This window comes from Mustela putorius, unplaced genomic scaffold (genome assembly GCF_011764305.1).
Source record: "Mustela putorius furo isolate JIRA1106 unplaced genomic scaffold, ASM1176430v1.1 tig00004013_pilon_pilon_pilon, whole genome shotgun sequence".
NCBI classification, from domain to species: Eukaryota; Metazoa; Chordata; class Mammalia; order Carnivora; family Mustelidae; genus Mustela; species Mustela putorius.
The window spans coordinates 1393485-1411952 of record NW_025422151.1 but is presented as its reverse complement, the minus strand read 5'-3'; the positions used below and the strand labels follow the sequence as shown (position 1 = coordinate 1411952).

Below are 18468 nucleotides of genomic sequence, written 5' to 3'. Positions count from 1 at the left end.
ACAGTGATTATCTTTCTGGCAGTGAGATTGCTATTGATTTTTATGTTGTTCTTTGCACTTTAGCATGTTTTGCACATTCTCTACAGTGAATAGTTTTTACTCTTATAATCCAAAATATTTATGAAACTAGTTAGAGATCTTGCTACATTTGGAATAAGGAGAGATTTCTTAAATAGGATACAAAACATGCTAAACATAATATAAAAAATACAGATTCAATAGAAAACATAAAGCAAAGCTAATAGTTTGTGTTTATAAAAATATAATAATGAAGAAGGAATGGATCTAAGAGTGGGAAAACATATGTTATACATATATATCCAAATATAATATAAATATTTATTTGTCCTGTATTTGTCTTGGATATATTCTTTCCAGATAGAGAGATAGAGAGGTAGAGAGATAGATATAGCTAGGGACATATAGACATATCTGTTTATCTATTTATCTAGAAAGAAATTTATAGAAAACGGGAAGAAAAAGTCACAGAATAAAATCTTCAAGGGAGTTCCAGACTGAAAGAGGCACCTCACACAAAAGGATATCCAAATAATCATATTCAAAGATGCTCACAATCTTATGCTCCAGAAACATAAATAAACACACCAGTGGGGGGGTGGGCACAATATACCCACCAGCATAATTAAAATGAAAAATGACAAAAATGTATGTGGAGTAATTGGAACCCTCCCACACTGCTGAGGGGATTGTAAATTGACTTTGGAAAGCTGTTTGGCAGTTTCTATTAAAGATGATTGTATACACATCTATGACTCGGCGAGTCTCCTATTTGATGTATAGACAGGGAACGTGCATAGTTACATTCACTGAAAGGCAAGTAATAGAATGTTCATGTCAGTACTGCTCCAATGCCTATCAACACTAGAATAGATAAACTGTAAAATATTAACACAGAGGAAATCAGGCAATCAGAATAAAAAAGAAACACCCACAATATGGAGGAACTTCACAAACATAATGTCAATTGAAAGAAGCCAGTCTTGAGGTACCTGGGTGCCTCAGTGGTTAAGCCTCTGCCTTCAGCTTGGGTCATGATCTCAGGGTCCTGGAATCGAGCCCCACATCAGGCTCCCTGCTCAGCGGGGACTCTGCTTCTCCCTCTGCCTCTCTCCCTTCTTGTGCTCTCTCTCTCTCTCTCTTTCTCACTCACTCTCTCTCTCAAGTAAATAAATAAAATCTTGAAAATATTAAATAAATAAAAAGAAACCGGTTTCAAAATAGTACATAGCGTTATTCCTTATGCTCCAAGTAAGCAAAATCATATGATGTGGAGAGGAGAAGGGAGTTGGGGGAAACTGGAGTGGGGGATGAGCCATGAGAGACTGTGGACTCTGAGAAACAAACTGAGGGTTTTGGAGGGAATGGGGATGGGAGATTGGGTGAGCTTGGCGGTGGGTATTATGGAGGGCACGCATGGCATGGAGCAATGGGTGTGGTGCATAAACAATGAATTCTGGAACACTGAAAAGAAATAAAATAAAATAAAATAATTTTAAAAATAGTAAGATTAAAAAATAGTACATAGTGTATGATTCTATTTATATAAGTCCAAAAACAGGCACAAATAATCTATGGTGGGTGGAGTAGTGACTAAAAGAGGTCATGGGAGATTTCTTGCTGCTGCTAACATTGTTTTGCAAGCAGAGCAAGGATACTTGGGAAAGTTCATGGAGCTCTTTCATTGTTCTTATATCATGGCTCCAAGCTTGGAGAGACGACTAGTCTGGTTGCTCACTTCAGCTATTCTCTGCTGGCTTGGTCCTTAACTACCACTGAGATACATTACTTGGTTTGACTTTACCTTTCTTTGTTTCTCAGGAGATGTGCAGATATGTTCTGTCTGAATCTAAAGCCCTTTGAATTCAGAAGGATCCTAAGAAATGATTATATTTTCTACATGCTGATAAAATTTTGAACATGATGAAATTTTGCATTTTCTCCTTCACTCTTAGGACCGTGTATTTCTTCTGTCTGTAAAAGATTAAACAAATGAATTTGGATAGCTCTAATGTTTTGCTTAACTCTGATCACTCTTTGTAACATCATTCTGCTGAAGACAACCAAACCTATACCATAAATAATTTTGTCTGAAGTAAGTTTTATTAAGCCAAAAAAAAACCCTGTAATGCAAAATATTTCCAAATTAAATTATCTTTATTTTTTGGAATAATATACCGTGCTGGGGTGCCGGGGTGTCTCGGTTGGTTGAGCATCTGACTCCTGGCTTATGCTCAGGTTGTGATCTCAGAGCCCAGACATCAAGCTCCGCATCAGCCTCTGTGCTGAAGGTGGAACCTGCTGAAGACTCTCTCTCTTCCTCTCCCTCTGCTCTTTCCTGTTGCATGCATGCTCTCTCTCTCGCAAATAAATACATTTTTTTAAAAGAATGATATACAGTAGTTGTGGCTCAAGCTTAAATACAGACAGAGATTCAGATCCAAGCTCTGTTTTACAAGAGTTCCATAGTTTGGGACTCTTGTCTTTCTTAACTTTCAGCAAGATTCACATGATCAATTGGGATAATAGCATCCTTTTATTTTATATGGCTATTTTGAGAATTAAATGAATAGCATAATATTGGCCCACTGTGAAATCTTCATACATTTTAGCTGCTATTATGATATTCTCATTATAGAGAACTTGGAAGATGGAGGAAAACAAAGAAAATACCCAGATAGAGCCTTGTGATCCTTTATCCAAGATGGCAGTGACCATTTTCAGGACCCCTCCTGTGTGCTCTGGGTTTTAGTGTGTCCCCTCCGTCTCAGGCTGTGGCCTCCACTGTGCTGTTGAGAGGTAAGCACAGGATGGGAAGCTCTGATCAGGAAGCCCAATTTACCTCAGCTAAGGCTTAAAGTTGGATAAGTCATTCATATTCTTAGAACCCCTTCCAGCTCTGACATTCTAGTATTCTGTCTCCTCATCCATCAATAACTTTGCAGTAAAAATATCATTTTATGTTCTGTCACGTTGGTTCCCTAGCATCTGCAGACTAAACAACCACTTGATAGATGAATCTCTCTGTATGATACCAGACACCAGGCTACAACCCTTTTATGTTTATTTACCTTGGCTTCATGTCAGCACTGTCTAGATTAGTCACTCTGTAAACCTTTTGTCGAGGCATTAGAAAGGGGTATATCTTAATGACTAAAAATACAAGGCTCTTTAGACCTCTCTCTCATATTTTCAAAAAGATGGTTAGTACTTTTGCCTATTTTTCCAAGGACTGTAACTCTCAGCTATTGAACATAATAATAAATAACTATACCTTAAATTACGTTCTGTAAGTAAATTTTCCTTCCTATTCCTTTATTCACTTATCTTCCTGTTACACGCCCTCTTGGTCTGCTGAATATCTGCTTCTTAGCACTTCATTAATTTTAAATAATTTCTCATGCAAATTTTTAAATTTTGATCTTGTCACTGAATGGTCCTTCCAGGAGAATGGTAACTATGTCATTTTTTTTCTTTTTTTTTTTTTTTTCATTTTCTTCAGAGCATATCGCCATACCTGACACGTAGTATAGAGCTAATACATATGATCTCTTTTAATAACATTTATAGTCCCCTGTACTGAGGATACGACCACATTTATTAGACTAACCACTCATTAGCAAGCAGACACACAATATTTATACAAATGTTTTGTAAGATCAGATAACACTGAAAGTTTCATTTCAGAAAGATAGGACAACCATCAGAGGCCAAGTTCTCTGCTTTTTTGTCTGCACAGTGCAGTCAAAAACCATTCTAAACCCAAAACCATTCTAAACCATTCCCCAAGTAGAAGACCATTAAAGGGTAAGTCTAGGGCACCATGTTTGCATGTAGGTTAGAAACTTCGCCATATACTTATAGGCAGTTTAGGCTAGAGTAGAGAGAGGGTGGCTCTGAACTCTTGTAACTTAAATCCACTTACCATTAAAACTTTTAGTTTCGGGGCACCTGGGTGGCTCAATGGGTTAAAGCCTCTGCCTTCTGCTCAGGTCATGATCCCAGGGTCCTGGGATGGAGCCCCACATCGGGCTCTCTGCTCAGCGGGGAGCCTGCTTCCTTCTCTCTCTCTGCCTTCCTCTGTGCCTACTTGTGATCTCTGTCAAATAAATAAATAAAATCTTAAAAAAAAATAGAAACTGTATACGCAATGTAATGGAATGCTGTGCACCTATAGCCAAAAGAATACAGTAGCCTTCTATTTACTGAACTGGAAAGAACACCAAGACATATTATGAAAGTTAAAAAGCAAAGTGCAGGGGCGCCTGGGTGGCTCAGTGGGTTAAAGCCGCTGCCTTCGGCTCAGGTCATGATCTCAGGGTCCTGGGATCAAGTCCCGCATTGGGCTCTCTGCTCAGTGGGGAGCCTGCTTCCTCCTCTCTCTCTGCCTGCTTCTTTGCCTGCTTGCGATCTCTGTCTGTCAAATAAATAAATAAAATCTTAAAAAAAAAAAAAAAAAACTTTTAGTTTCATCCATGAGAGCTCCACTAGTCATCATGGTAGTAAGTCACTGGTTTTTCCTGACCCTTAGTAGGCTAGAGTATATTTTTTATAATGGAGATACAGTTTCCAAACAGCTTGTAGTAGCTTTCCCAAGAGACAGAGCTGAGGACCATTGGGGCTTAGATTGGGTGCTTTTAATGGTGAATTAGTGCACCACTCCCTGGTTTAAGCATAAATTGTCTGGCACACACATAATATCATACTGGTAAACTGAAGCATTTTTTTTAAAGATTTTATTTATTTATTTGACAGACAGAGATCACAAGTAGGCAGAGAGGCAGGCAGAGAGAGAGAGAGGGAAGCAGGCTCCCTGCTGAGCAGAGAGCCCAATGCGGGACTTGATCCCAGGACCCTGAGATCATGACCTGAGCCGAAGGCAGCGGCTTAACCCACTGAGCCACCCAGGCGCCCTAAACTGAAGCATTTTAAAGTGAACTTTAAACAGTGTGACACTCTGTCCAATATTACAAAAAAAAAAAAAAAAAAAAAAAAAAAAGGAAGACTTCCCAAGGCTGTGTGAAGGGAGCACCTTCTAAGAAGGGGGACAGTTTCCAGCACACTGGACCTTCCAAGTGTATTTCCACCTCAGACCCTTTGCATTTACCTTCCCTCAGCCTGAAAGGTTCTTCCCATAAATGTTCTCCTGGGTCTCTCCATTACTTCACTCATGTTTCTGCTCAAAAGAAAAAGCTTCACAGAGAAACTTTTGCTGACCAGTCAACATATACTTCCTCCCACCATTGCTCTCTGTTCTCTTAGCAATTTTCATCTTTCTTCATATAATTTTTCTATCTGAAATTATTTTCGATAACTTTTTTTAAAACAATTTTTTTATCTCTCTTTTCAGAACAAGCTCCACAAAAAAGGAAAGATTTTGTCTTGAATTCTATCCTTAGGGCCTAGAACCATTCTTGGTACAACGCTGCTCAATTGGAAGAAAGGATACATCCATACTTCTTTCTGAAAATATACATGGAGAAATGTCCAGAATGTCTGACGTTAATGATTATTTTGGAACAAGAACATTTGGAGTGAGTTTTTCTTTCTTTCTTTTTTAAGCGCTTTTTGTTTCAATCCTTGCAAAAGATGATCCTTTTCACATGCAAAAAAAAAATCGTGAATTTTTTTTTTTAATTAAATTTATTTATTTTCAGCATAACAGTATTCATTATTTTTGCACCACACCCAGTGCTCCATGCAATCTGTGCCCTCTATAATACCCACCACCTGGTACCCCAACCTCCCACCCCCCCACCACTTCATTCCCCTCAGATTGTTTTTCAGAGTCCATAGTCTCTCATGGTTCACCTCCCCTTCCAATTTCTCTCAAATCCCTTCTCCTCTCCAACTCCCCATGTCCTCCATGATATTTCTTATGCGCCACAAGTAAGTGAAACCATATGATAATTGACTCTCTCTGCTTGACATTTGAAAAAATCGTGAATTTAAAAAAAATCATCTCTACTGATAGGTGCAGTGTAGGAGAATGGCATTAGCACTTGGCAGAAAATCAGCAGATACATGTTCACTTCCTAATTGGCCATTTACTTCAAGCTGTTTCTTCACCTTTTTTTTTTTTTTTGGCTGTTTCTTCACTTTTAAGTGGATAGGCCAACACTAGTTCAATGGAGCTAGTCCAAGATAGAATACATGCAAAAGGGTGCTCTAGCATTGTGTATGCACTATGTAGTTTTTTAAAGTCAGGTTTAGTGAGATATTTACCTTCAGGAAAATTCACCCTTTGTAAGTTCAGTGAGTTCAGCCACCACCACAATCAAGATACTGACTATTTTTGGGGTGCCTGGGTGGCTCAGTGGGTTGGGCCGCTGACTTCGGCTCAGGTCATGATCTCAGGGTCCTGGGATCGAGTCCCACATCGGGCTCTCTGCTCAGCGGGGAGCCTGCTTCCTCCTCTCTCTCTCTGCCTACTTGTGATCTCTGTCTGTCAAATAAATAAATAAAATCTTTAAAAAAAAAAAAAGATACTGACTATTTTTATCACTCCTAAAAGTTCCTTTATGCCCTTTATCAGCTAACTAATCATCTCTCCCCATATCCTTTCCTGGCAACCATTAATTTAAGATTCTGTCCCTAATTTCCAAAAGGTCATTTAAATTCAGTATGTAGCCTTTGGAAGAGTTTGACCTCTTTTTCTAAACGTGGTGCTTTTCCAATGCATCCATGTTGTTGGGTAAAAATAGCAGTTTGTTCTTTTTCATGGCTGAGAAGTGTTCCATTATATTTATTAATAGTAATTTGTTTATTCATCAAGCATTTAATTGTTTTTTTTTCTGGTTTTGAATTATTACAAATAAAGCATCTATGAACCTGCTTGTATAAGTCTCTGTGTGGACATCTGGTTTCATTTCTCTGGGTAAATGTTTAGGAAGGAGACTGTTAGGATATTAAATACTTGTTTTAATCTGGAAAGGCTTCATTTTGAAAAATTTGAGCTGCTTGTATTTCTTTTGCTTTTTTAAAGATCGTATTTCTTTGAGAGAGAGCAGGGAGAGAGAGAGAGAGCACACACGATTTGGGGGGAAGGGCAGAAGGAGAAGACTCCCTGATGAGCAGAGAGCCTAATGCTGGGCCCTACTCCAGGACCCGGGGGTCATGACCTGAGCCAAAGGCAGATGCTTAACCGACTGAGCCACCCAGGTTCCCCGAACTGCTTGTATTTCTTAAAGTGATGAATTAACCTTTAAGAAAATCTCTCCATTTATTCTGAGGGGTAAAAAAGGAAAATTAAGTACCTATTTAGTATTCTAGGGAAACAACTAAATGCAAGAAGATAAATCTCCAAGCTGAGAAGTTAGAGCTATTTTTAGTAACATAAACTAGGTATGTGTTTAACAGAACTAAGTAATTTCCTTAAGTGGGGGATTAGAATCCCTTAAATTATGTAGAGTTCTTTGTGTTCTCCAAAGAATATTTGTTTACAGGAATATAGAGACACAATAAAGGGAAAAGAATAAAGACACACAGACATTTTATTTTTTTAATATCATTTTGGAGAAAAAGACTGAAGTCCTCCAAAAGGGTAAGTTTTCCTTTGTTTTTGTTTTGTTTTGTTTTGTTTTTTAAAGATTAACCTAGCCTTTGGAAAAGTACATATGTAAGACTCATATGATGCTCAAAGAACTAAGCCACACACTGGGGTGGGGTTTATTCTGAAATAATAATTTTTAAAAATCAAAGTATATTTGAAAATAAATACACCTAACAAATAAAAAAACAAAAGATATTCTTACAGCCTGCATCATAAGAAGTCAATTATGAAGAGCAGTGTTTATATGAGGGTGAGAAAAAACCATGGCCCATTCTTCATAGAGCCAAGAAGGGAGGTTTTGCTGTTGACTCTGAGACATAGGAATGCTTCAATCAGTAGTAAGATGGGCTGGTCAGAAAGTGGGGAGCAGGTGGGAATAGAGACCTGCCTCTTGAATGCAGGCTGGCGGAGACTCTGAAGTCCATTTGGGTCTGTGGGATCTGAAAGGAGTCACTTTTAGTAGCAATTGAAAATTGTCTTTTTTTTTCTTTGATAGTTTTTCTTCCTATATCTGAACACTAACCATGTAAAACCTAACTAAAAGATCTAATTGTGCTTCAGCTGTGCTATGGGGACTGAGGAAGGGGTTGGCCTCATGTTTTGGACACTAAGCACAAGAGAGGTCCCCTTCCCCCTAAGGCCAGTGTTCTTGCTGGCTCGTGACAACCGTGTTAGAAGAAATATGATATCTTGAGTGCCATGGGCATCAAAGCAAGAGTGAGGGGCTTGACCAAAAGGACAGAGAGCCGGGTATGGAACCTAATCCTGATCACCCCCCAAAATAGTTACCTGGGAATGCTCAGAAATGATGAGGGGGACATTTTGAAGGAAGATAATTTCTGGCTAGAAAAACCTGGGCATTGAGAAGAACTGTGACCTTGTAATGTTCTCACATGGTGTTAAGGCCTGGAATATTTGTAGGGTGCTTATCCCAAAACCTGCATAGTCTATATAATGAAGTCACCAAATATCTAAAAAATAGGAATTCAAATCTTGACTTCACTTCCACGCAACAAAGCTTGACTCTTAAGGAATTTAAAAATACTCCTCCTTTACCTCCCCTTCCAAATCTAAGAGATTTATGTCAAGTGAGATATCGTCCTGGATGTAAAGGGATGTTAAGATAAATTTAAGGATTTACATGGGAGAATGGGTGTGACTTCTTAAACTATTCAAACTTTAAATATAATAATACACTGTTATATAGTATACACTAATATATTAATGGTTTCTTACTGTGTGCCATCTTAACCCCTCCACCATAATGCCATACACAGAGTCTGGAAGCTCAATTACCTCAAACACACAGATGCATCATTAAAGGATTAGTGAAATGACTACTCCCATGCCCCCAGATGCAGGTTTAAAATCCATCGGTGGCAACTTGGGATTCTCAGTGGTGATTTTCAATACAGATGAGAATTTCCATGTTCTAAAATGTCTGGGTTCCCCAGGACAGCAGCCATGATTCCAGGAAGGTTTTATTAGTTGGCATCCATTTCATAGGTCCTGTCTGAGGATATTGGACATGGAGAGTACAGGGAATGAGGAACCCACCCTTTTCCTCCCCACTTCCTGAGATGAGGTGGCTGCCATTTCTCCTTCCCCCTTTCCACTCCTTCTCTCCCTCCCCCTCAAGCGGTGTCCAGTCCTCTCACAGCAGAGCCGGGCAGAAGAGGAGAGCGGAATCATGTCAACCAAGTTCGATTTTATTTCAGATTTTATTTCACTATTTTATTCAATATATTTAAGTATAATAGAGTACGCTGTTGAATGCAGTATATTTTAAAACGTCTAATTCGTCTTTTTGTGGTTTTAAATTGCTATAAAATATGTTTCTTTTCTGAGAGTGATGTTTAAAGGTCAGGAAGTGACTTAAATTTTTATTATTTTAATGATATTTTTCATTAAACCATATGGCTCTGCTTTGTCATTAATTAGACATTAACCAAAGAACCCATCACATTCAAGCAAGAGCTATACTCAGCAAAAATCAATATTTTATATCCTAGCCTCCAGCTCTTTATGCAGAAAGGTCTTGGAATAGAAGCTTTCCACACTGGTAGGAAAATTATTTAAAAAAAAAAAAAAAGGCAAGACAGACCAGCAATAAAAGTGTTGTTGTACTTTTCAAAATCTTGGTAATAATTTTCACTAAGCTGTCTCTATAATGAAGACCTCTAGAAAACTTTTAATATCTAGCAGAGACCCAGGAGGACCTAACTTAGAAATGTATTAAGTTTTTGTTGCATCTATGTAAAAAAAATGAATTAACAAATGCATATAGTCCAACCTATAGATTTTATAGATCACAGAGACAAGATTCAGAGATGTCAAGTGCCTGCCCAAGGTCACACAGCCAGAGAGTGACTAAAATGGTACTAGAACATGTGTTATCTGGCTATCAAACCAAAATTGTTTCCTCCATTCTACAAACATCTTGGACTTGGATTTTAAAAACCCCAATTCAATTTTAAAACTTTATTTTTTTTTTCCTAGAGACATTTTGGTTCTGTGGTGGTAAATTCTATGTGTTAAATTGGCTAGACTATGGTACCTCATTGTTTGGTCAAACAGCAGTCTTGATGTTGCTCTGAAGATGTTTTTAGATGTGATTGAAATTTAAGTCAGTAGATCTTTGGTAAAGAAAATTCCTTCCATAATGTGAATGGGGCTCATCCAATTAGTTGAAAGTTGTTGTTTTTTTTCCTCTTTTTTAAGATTTTATTTATTTATTTGACGAGAGAGAGAGATCACAAGTAGGCAGAGAAGCAGGCAGAGAGGGGGAAACAGGCTCCCTGCTGAGTAGAGAGCCCGATGCGGGGCTTGATCCCATGACTCTGAGATCATGACCTGAGCCGAAGGCAGAGGCTTAAGCCACTGAGCCATTCAAGTGCTCCTCAGTTGGAAGTTTTAAGAGAAAAGACTTAAGAGCTCTCCAGAATGAAGAAATTTTCCCTCCAGACTCCCTTCAGACTCAAGAATGCAGCATCAAAAGTGAAATAGTCAGACAGAAAAAGATAAGTCCTATCTGAGGCCACTCATATGTGGGGCCTGAAAAAGCCAAAGTTGGAAAAACAGAGAGTAGATTGAAGGTTACCAGGAATTGGGGTGGGAGAAATAACGAGATACTGGTCAAAGGGTACAAGTTCTGGCTACGTGATTAACACATTTGGGGATCTAATTGACAGCATAGTGATTATAGCTAATAATACGGTTTCATATATACCTGAATAAGGTCAAGAAGAGATCTTACATGTTCTCACCACAAAAAAGAAATGGTAATCATATTAAGTGATAGATACGTTAACTGATGCTGTGAGCATAACTGTTCTGCAATATATATGTGTATCAGATTAACACACTGTTCACCTTAAACTTACACCATATAATGTATCAATTATATCTCAATAAAGCTGGGAGCAGATTTCCAGCCTGCCAGGCTGCCCTACAAATTTGGGATTTGTCAGCCCCCACAATGCATGAACCAATTCCTTAAAATAAATGAACCAGTTCCTTAAAATATATGTCTCTTTCTTTCTTTCTTTCTTTTTCTTTCTTTCTTTCTTTCTTTCTTTCTTTCTTTCTTTCTTTCATCATCTATCTATCTATCATCTATCTATCTATCTAATCGTCTATGGGCTGTGTTTCTCTGAATAACTCTAATATAGTCCCCAATAAAATTTACAGGTGAACAGAATTAAAAAGATGTTTGTTGTTTGATAGGTCAAGGGATGTTTTAGGCTCTGGGTAATCAGAGGACCGTAGGCGTCAACTTAGAGAGTTCTGAGGTGGAAAAGGGACTATGAAGTTGCCTCATCTTGGGCTAGATTACTATGAAATTTTGTACGTTCTGTTAGGTGTGGTTCAGAAGAATGAGATCATCCATCCAGTTGCCTAGGTGGGCAGGCCCTGCTGTCAGACCCATTCTCGTTGGGGATCTTGGAAGCCTCGTCTCTCAATAGACGTTCTACAGCCATCTTTTTGGACATCAGGGTTCCCTCTTTCTTGATAGAAAGTTTTTTATACTTTTCTCTAGGAACCATCTCAGCTGGAAATTATACCTAAGTATTTTCACTGAAATCTCTCAGTGAAAATCATTATATGAGGCAGTTTGTGCAGATAAAACTTAAACTATACTTGTCCATTTTGGTTAATACAAATAAGTTTTCACAGGCAAAACTATATATATAATGAACTAAATTTTCACAACACTCTAAAGTAGGGATAAAATTACTATATAATATAAGCACTGTAAGAGAGGGGCCTCTGAAGAATGAGGGATCCCCTCCAATTGGAGGATCCCCTCCAATTCCTCATTATTATAACAGTAACATCTCAGCTCAAGGAGAAACCTACCCATTGGCACAAACTAAGATTGTCCCCATTCAACTGGTTGTTGGATTAGAACTCTGTGAGTTCTGTCAACCCCGTAACAAAACTAACTTTCCCCAAGCCTCAGACTTACAGACTTTTACTTATCTCCAAGACTTTATGTCATGAGTTCTTGAAGGAAATCTATTGTAGTTCTCCATGCCATGACCACCCCATCTCAGGAGACCACCTATGAAAGTATCGTCTTAGCCCAGCAAGCCTGGTCTAGGACTGAAAGAGGAAAATGGTAGAAAAATGATTTTCTTGAGAGAGGTAGCTTCCACTCCTCACTACTCTGAGGACACCAGAGCGACTGCTAGCTCCTAAATCCTCATCAGCAAGTCAATTTATCTCAAATCTTGAAGCAGCCAGCAGTTTGGAAGACCGGGTTTACTCCCAGAGGGCAATCTTTTCCTTGGATCAAACTTCTGCTCTGATCCACAGACCTGCCACAGCTCACAACAGTCTACGGTGTGGTAGCTCACAGAACTTCACCAGAGAGAAAAAACCTCTGCTCCTGCATGGAGGAAGGCAGAGAATGCACCAAGAGCTCACCATTCCTGCTAGTCTATAATTCTCGTTCTGTTTGTGCTCTGCTGACTCAAAATTGGCTCACTCAACAGCGCATGCACGGGGCCCCAATTGGACACACTGTCCAATTACACACACATTTTTAGGTATGTGTAAGTGCCAACTTTTTTTTTGTAAGATTTTACTTCTTTATTTGACAGACAGAGATCACAAGTAGGCAGACAGGCAGGCAGAGAGAGAGGGAGAAGCAGGCTCCCCGCTGAGCAGAGAGCCCGATGTAGGGCTCCATCCCAGGACCCTGGGACCACGACCTGAGCCGAAGGCAGAGGCTTGAACCCACTGAGCCACCCAGGTGCCCCTAAGTGCCAACTTCTAATACTGACAGCAGATGACTTTACTTCTGTCTGGACTTTCTTCCAAAACAAAACAGTATTTATTTATAATTGTTTATTAGCTGTACTGCACCTGCTGCTCAGCGGGAGAAATATAAGGAACTAGAGATCTTAGTGGTTTTGCAGTAGAGAAACCAGACAGCTTACATTCTTATAGACACTCAAACAATATTAAGGTCATTTGTTACACAGGGTTGAAAATTGAGTTTTATTATTCTGGTTCATAAAACAGGGTTACGCTTTTGGGAAAATGGTCGATGGGCTGTCACCAAATAATTGCCTGACCTCTGGTACCAGCCAGGGTTCAGCTAAAGAAGCAGAACTGTTACGTGATTTATATTAAACAGTTCATTGCAAAGAATTGACTCCTGCAGTTGTCTGGCGATGGAGGAGACAAGTCTGTAGTCTGGGGCAGTCTGTCAGCGAGGCCAGGCTGGAAATCTCATCCACATGGACACGCTAAAATCTGCTACCCACAGGCAGAATTTCCTCTACAGGGGAGCTTTCACGTTGTTCCCAAATCCCTGCAACTGATTGAACCAGGCCCACCCAGATTATCTAGAATAACTTTATTTTAAGGTCACCTGATTAGCAACCTTAATTCCATAATTTATTGGACATCTTTGGGGGCTATTTTTCTGTTGACACAACTTGCGATTAATCTTTTTGCAGATGTCCTTCATGAGGGAGAGAGCCATCTCTCCACACAGGAAAAAATAGCTACTTTTCTGGGATAACCATTTTTCGAATCATCCCCTAACAAGTATCCACACTTGTTTTCTTTCTAAGGTCCCCACTGCTGGGGATGATTTGAAAAATGGAGCATTGGCTGATGGCACTGAGATATGAAGGAATTTTGGGAATGTGTGGAATGGGATATGGTGATTGCTTACAATCCCCCAAGGAAGTATTTGAAGTTGTTATTTAATTTTGAAAGAAGACGACATTTAAGAAAAATGAATTGGATGTTGCTCTAGGTTGTAGGAATCTATGTTGGGGTAGGAAGATGTTCGTGATACTCGTTTATTTGGACAGTGTGGGTTGTATGTTTCCATTCAGGCCTCAAAATAACAATTTGTCAAAGATAATGATTAAAGATTAAATTAGAGAACATGCATAAAAACACTTTTTTTTTAAAGATTTTATTCATTTATTTGACAGAGAGAGATCACAAGTAGGCAGAGAGGCAGGCAGAGAGAGAGGAGGAGGAAGCAGGCTCCCTGCTGAGCAGAGAGCCCGATGTGGGGCTCGATCCCAGGACCCTGAGATCATGACCTGAGCCGAAGGCAGCGGCTTAACCCACTGAGCCACCCAGGCACCCGCATAAAAACACTTTTAAAATGTTACAATACTCTTGCTCACCATAAAAAAGAAGAGTCGAATTCTAGAGCTTAAAAACAACCAGGGGGGGGGAAAAAAAAACAACCAGAGATCATCAATTTCATTAAAGATATAATGAATTTTTTTTCCCTTTTGATAATTTTTTTGATGCCTCTTCTGAAAGTTCAGAGGAAAGTTTTCTCCAGAGGTTTGGACTTCCTCTCATGTTTCGCATCTCAAGACCTCAACCTCATTTTCAGGGCAGAACAACTTATATATAATTCATCTTTACATTTCTAAACCCATGAAAATGATATTTGGTTTCCACAGAGTAGTAACACAAAGTAAACATTGTACGTTATTTTTAACATTCATGTCCTTCGATGTTCCTGCAAAAAGTTATGTCTTATCTTTGGGTTTAAGAAAGAGTTGGGGCATCACTGTGGCTTTTCTGGGTCCCGTTTCAGAACTCCCCTTCATCCATCAGTTTTCGTAAGGTATTTACTATTGTTCCAGCTATCTTCCTGACCCTTCAACACTATGTTCTGCAGTGGCCTTCAAAGGGCCTTATCGATTTCAGCTGAGCGAGCAAGCTAGAGTTGTGCCTGTCCCCTTTGTGGGCAGAAGGACCCTTTTCAAGACAGTAAGCCTCTTCTTCCTTTTTTATTTAACTAACTTTGTATGTCCAGGACTATAAGACACAGAAGAGAAACCCAGGAAAATCAATGTACTGCTTCCTCTTAACTCCCCTAACTTGGTCATGCCATTCCCTATTAAAAACCCTCTGTGACTCCCATTTTCCTCAGGTTAAACCCCAAACTCGTTAGACAGCCCGGCAAAGACTCAGATGCTCTGGCCCCTGCTATACACTCCACTGTCGTCGTCATCACCTTCTTCTTTTATAAGACTTATTTGTTTAGTTTAGAGGGAGGGAGAGAGAGCATAAGCACTAGGGGCAGAGGCTGAGGAAGAGAGAATCTCAAGCAGAGTTCCCACTGAGCATGGGACACAGGGCTCAATCTCACAACCCATAAGACCATGACCGGAGCTGAAATCTCAAGTGAGACGTTTACCTCGCTGAGCCACCCAGATGCCCCATCCATTGTCTCCTTCAGGCTTGTTCCTCACCTCAACCCTGCCTTGAGCTATAGTCCCAGAATCCCACAGCTAAGTCTCTCCATCCTGTTTCTCGGCCTTTGCATCTCAGACTTGAACGCCTACAGTACCCTCTCTCCTCCTGGATCACCTTGGAAAACTGCCACTTGTCTTTCAAATACCAGCTTAAATATCTCCTCATTCAGGGCTTCCCTGACCAGTCGCAAACCAGGTCAACTTCATCACCCATGTGATCCCGCTGCCCTGTGCTCACCCCTTATCCCACCCTTATCAAGGTGTATGGATCCTTCTAGTTTCATTCTCAGTCTTCCCCAGAAAGACCGTCGATCATTCCATCCTCAGTGCCCAGCACAATGAAGGCCCTGAGCGCATCCTGGGGAATAAATGAGTGAATGAGGAACTGAAAGAAGGAACCAGATCGTCTCTCCCTCACCCACACCTAAGCACAGTGTCCACTCAATTGTCACAGCTCCATCCACCTCTCTTCCCCCTCGGAGGAATGCGTGGGTATCCTCAGGTCACTGCACATGCTTGGTATCCAAAAACAGTGCTTCCGGGGGTTCTGCATTTTATGTGCACCTGACCTTGCCTTGGAAATTTTGATATTAACTGTGACTCATAAGAGATATTGAGCACATGATGTGCAGAATTTGGCCCCACCCCATGTGGAGGTCTGATCGGAGTCTGGGCAGCAGGTAGGGCGCAAGACGTGACTGTCACCATCTACTATCCTGGGAGAAATCAATTTACGTAGTGTTTTTATTGGCTTGTATTGGGAGAGGACAAAATCAGAATGTGGAAGAAATGTTTTGGAAGAATTGGAAGAATGTTTTGAAAAAACATTCAAGAGCATCTTAGAAATATTTTCTTTTGTGCAAGATTCTGGCAAGAATTGACATTTTTGGACATAGAATTGTAGCTCTGAGGAGCATTGTCCTGAAAGTAGTCTTTTTCTTCTTTTCCAAAACATTACTGGTCATTAATAGTTTACCCCCATCAATCACGCTCAGCCTGCCTGGTGGTGTATCTAGTGAGACTCATGGGAAAGACATTCTTCCTTCCCTTTCTTTTCATTTCTCCCTTGTGGGGTAGAAGAGCGGGAAATGGGGGAGGAGGAAATAGATTTACTTTAGTGATTAATGTGCGAAAAAATCAATCTCGCCTTCACCTAATCTGACAGTTGACTTTCTCATCAGGAGCACTGATTCCTGGTGTAAATACAGGTGATTGTTTACAGCTTTTGTTCTTGATTTTGGCATGCAGGTGACAGGAGAGTCCAAATAACAATCCTAGCCAGGGAACCGGCTTTTTAAAGATGACACAAGTTTCGTCACTCACCATTTGACGCTTTTAAAGTTAGAAAATTTAATCTTTTTTATTTCTTCATTATTCATTGTCCTGAAAGTAGTCAGGACATTATCCTGAAAGTATATTATTCATATACCTGCTCATGGAGGGGCCTTTAGTTCCTTTATATTTTTTAAGAAATTGTTTACTGGGTGCCTGCTCTATCAGACTGTACTGGGGGATAGTGAGAGGGTATGTTGGTTACTGTGGGCATGCTGTACTTCCGGAAAGATATGTCTATTACATCATAACCCTAATAATTGTAAAATTACAGCTGCTGTAAATACCACAAAAGAGAAACACACAGCCCTATCAGATATATACCTATAAACCCTATGTATACCTATAAACCCTATAGCAAATAAACCCTATTAGTAGTTTCTGATAGCAAGTACCAAAAGACATCTTAACATCAATGAACAATAACCATTTCTTCAGCCCTATAGCTCAGTGAGGATCAGTGGATCTGAGATGGGCTTAGGAGTAGGTCTATTCACAAGCCTTTCCTGCTCCTCATGGACCCAGCAGACAGCCTGGGAGTTTCTTCCCATGGCAAGGGCAGAGGCGTGAGAAGACAAAACTAAAAGTTCATGAGATTTTCAAAATTCTTTCCTGTTACCTGCTTTCATGCCATTGACCAAAGGAAACTAATAGCAAGCCCAACATCGATGGATGGGGAGAAATTTTCTCTGGTGTTGGAGAGGTGGATAGAGCAATGCATGCCTGACCACACAAGGTTGATGGGCAGGTAGTGGAACCAAAGAGAGCAGTTTCTAGAGAGGATTCTGTAAAGCCTGGTGCCCACCTAACAGTGAAGAAAATTTTTGTTGGTGGGATTAAAGAAGATACAGAAGAATATAATTTGAGAGACCACTACGGCAAGATTGAAACCATAGAAATTATGGAAGACAGGCAGAGTGGAAAAAAGGGAGGATTTGCCTTTTTAACTTTTGATGACCAGGATGCAGTTGATAAAATTGTTGTTCAGAAACACCACATTATTCATGGGCATACTTGTGAAGTGAAAAGGGCCCTTTTTGAACAAGATAGGCAGTCTGCTGGATCACAGAGAGGTCATGGAGGTGGGTCTGGCAACTTCATGGGTCGTGGAGGAAACTTTGGAGGTGGTGGTAACTTTGGCCATGGTGGAAACTTTGGTGGAAAAGGAGGCTATGGTGGTGAGGTGGTGGCAGGAGAGGTAGTTACGGGGGAAGTGATGGTGGATACAATGGATTTGGAGGTGATGGTGGCGACTATGGTGGCGGTCCTGGTTATAGGAGTAGAGGAGGCTATGGTGGTGGTGGACCAGGATATGGGAACCAAGGAGGTGGATATGGAGGTTGTGGTGGAGGATATGATGGTTACAGTGAAGAAGGAAATTTTGGAGGTGGGAACTATAATGATTTTGGAAAGGATAGTGGACAATAGCAATCTAATTATGAACCCATGAAGGGGGGCAGTTTTGGTGGAAGAAGCTTGGACAGTCCCTATGGTGGTGGTTATGGATCTGGTGGTGGAAGCAGTGGATATGGTAGGAGAAGGTTCTAAACAAATTTCAGAATAAAAGGGCTACAGTTCTTAGCAGGAGAGAGAGCGCGAGGAGTTGTCAGGAAAGCTACAAGTTACTTTGAGACAATCGTCCCAAATGCATTAGAGGAACTGTAAAAATATGCCACAGAAGGAACAATGATCCATAGTCAGAAAAGTTACTGCAGCTTAAACAGGAAAGCCTTCTTGCTCAGGACTGTCATAGCCACAGTTTGCAAAAAGCACAGCAATTGATTGATGCAACGTATTGTCAATCAGATGTACGTTTGA

General features: G+C 40.1%; 1 pseudogene; it reads left to right on the top strand.

Moving 5' to 3' along the window:
* Positions 1-18198, top strand: part of LOC101690091 — a 79785-nt pseudogene extending 61587 nt beyond the window's left edge.
* The last annotated feature ends 270 nt before the right edge of the window (positions 18199-18468 follow it).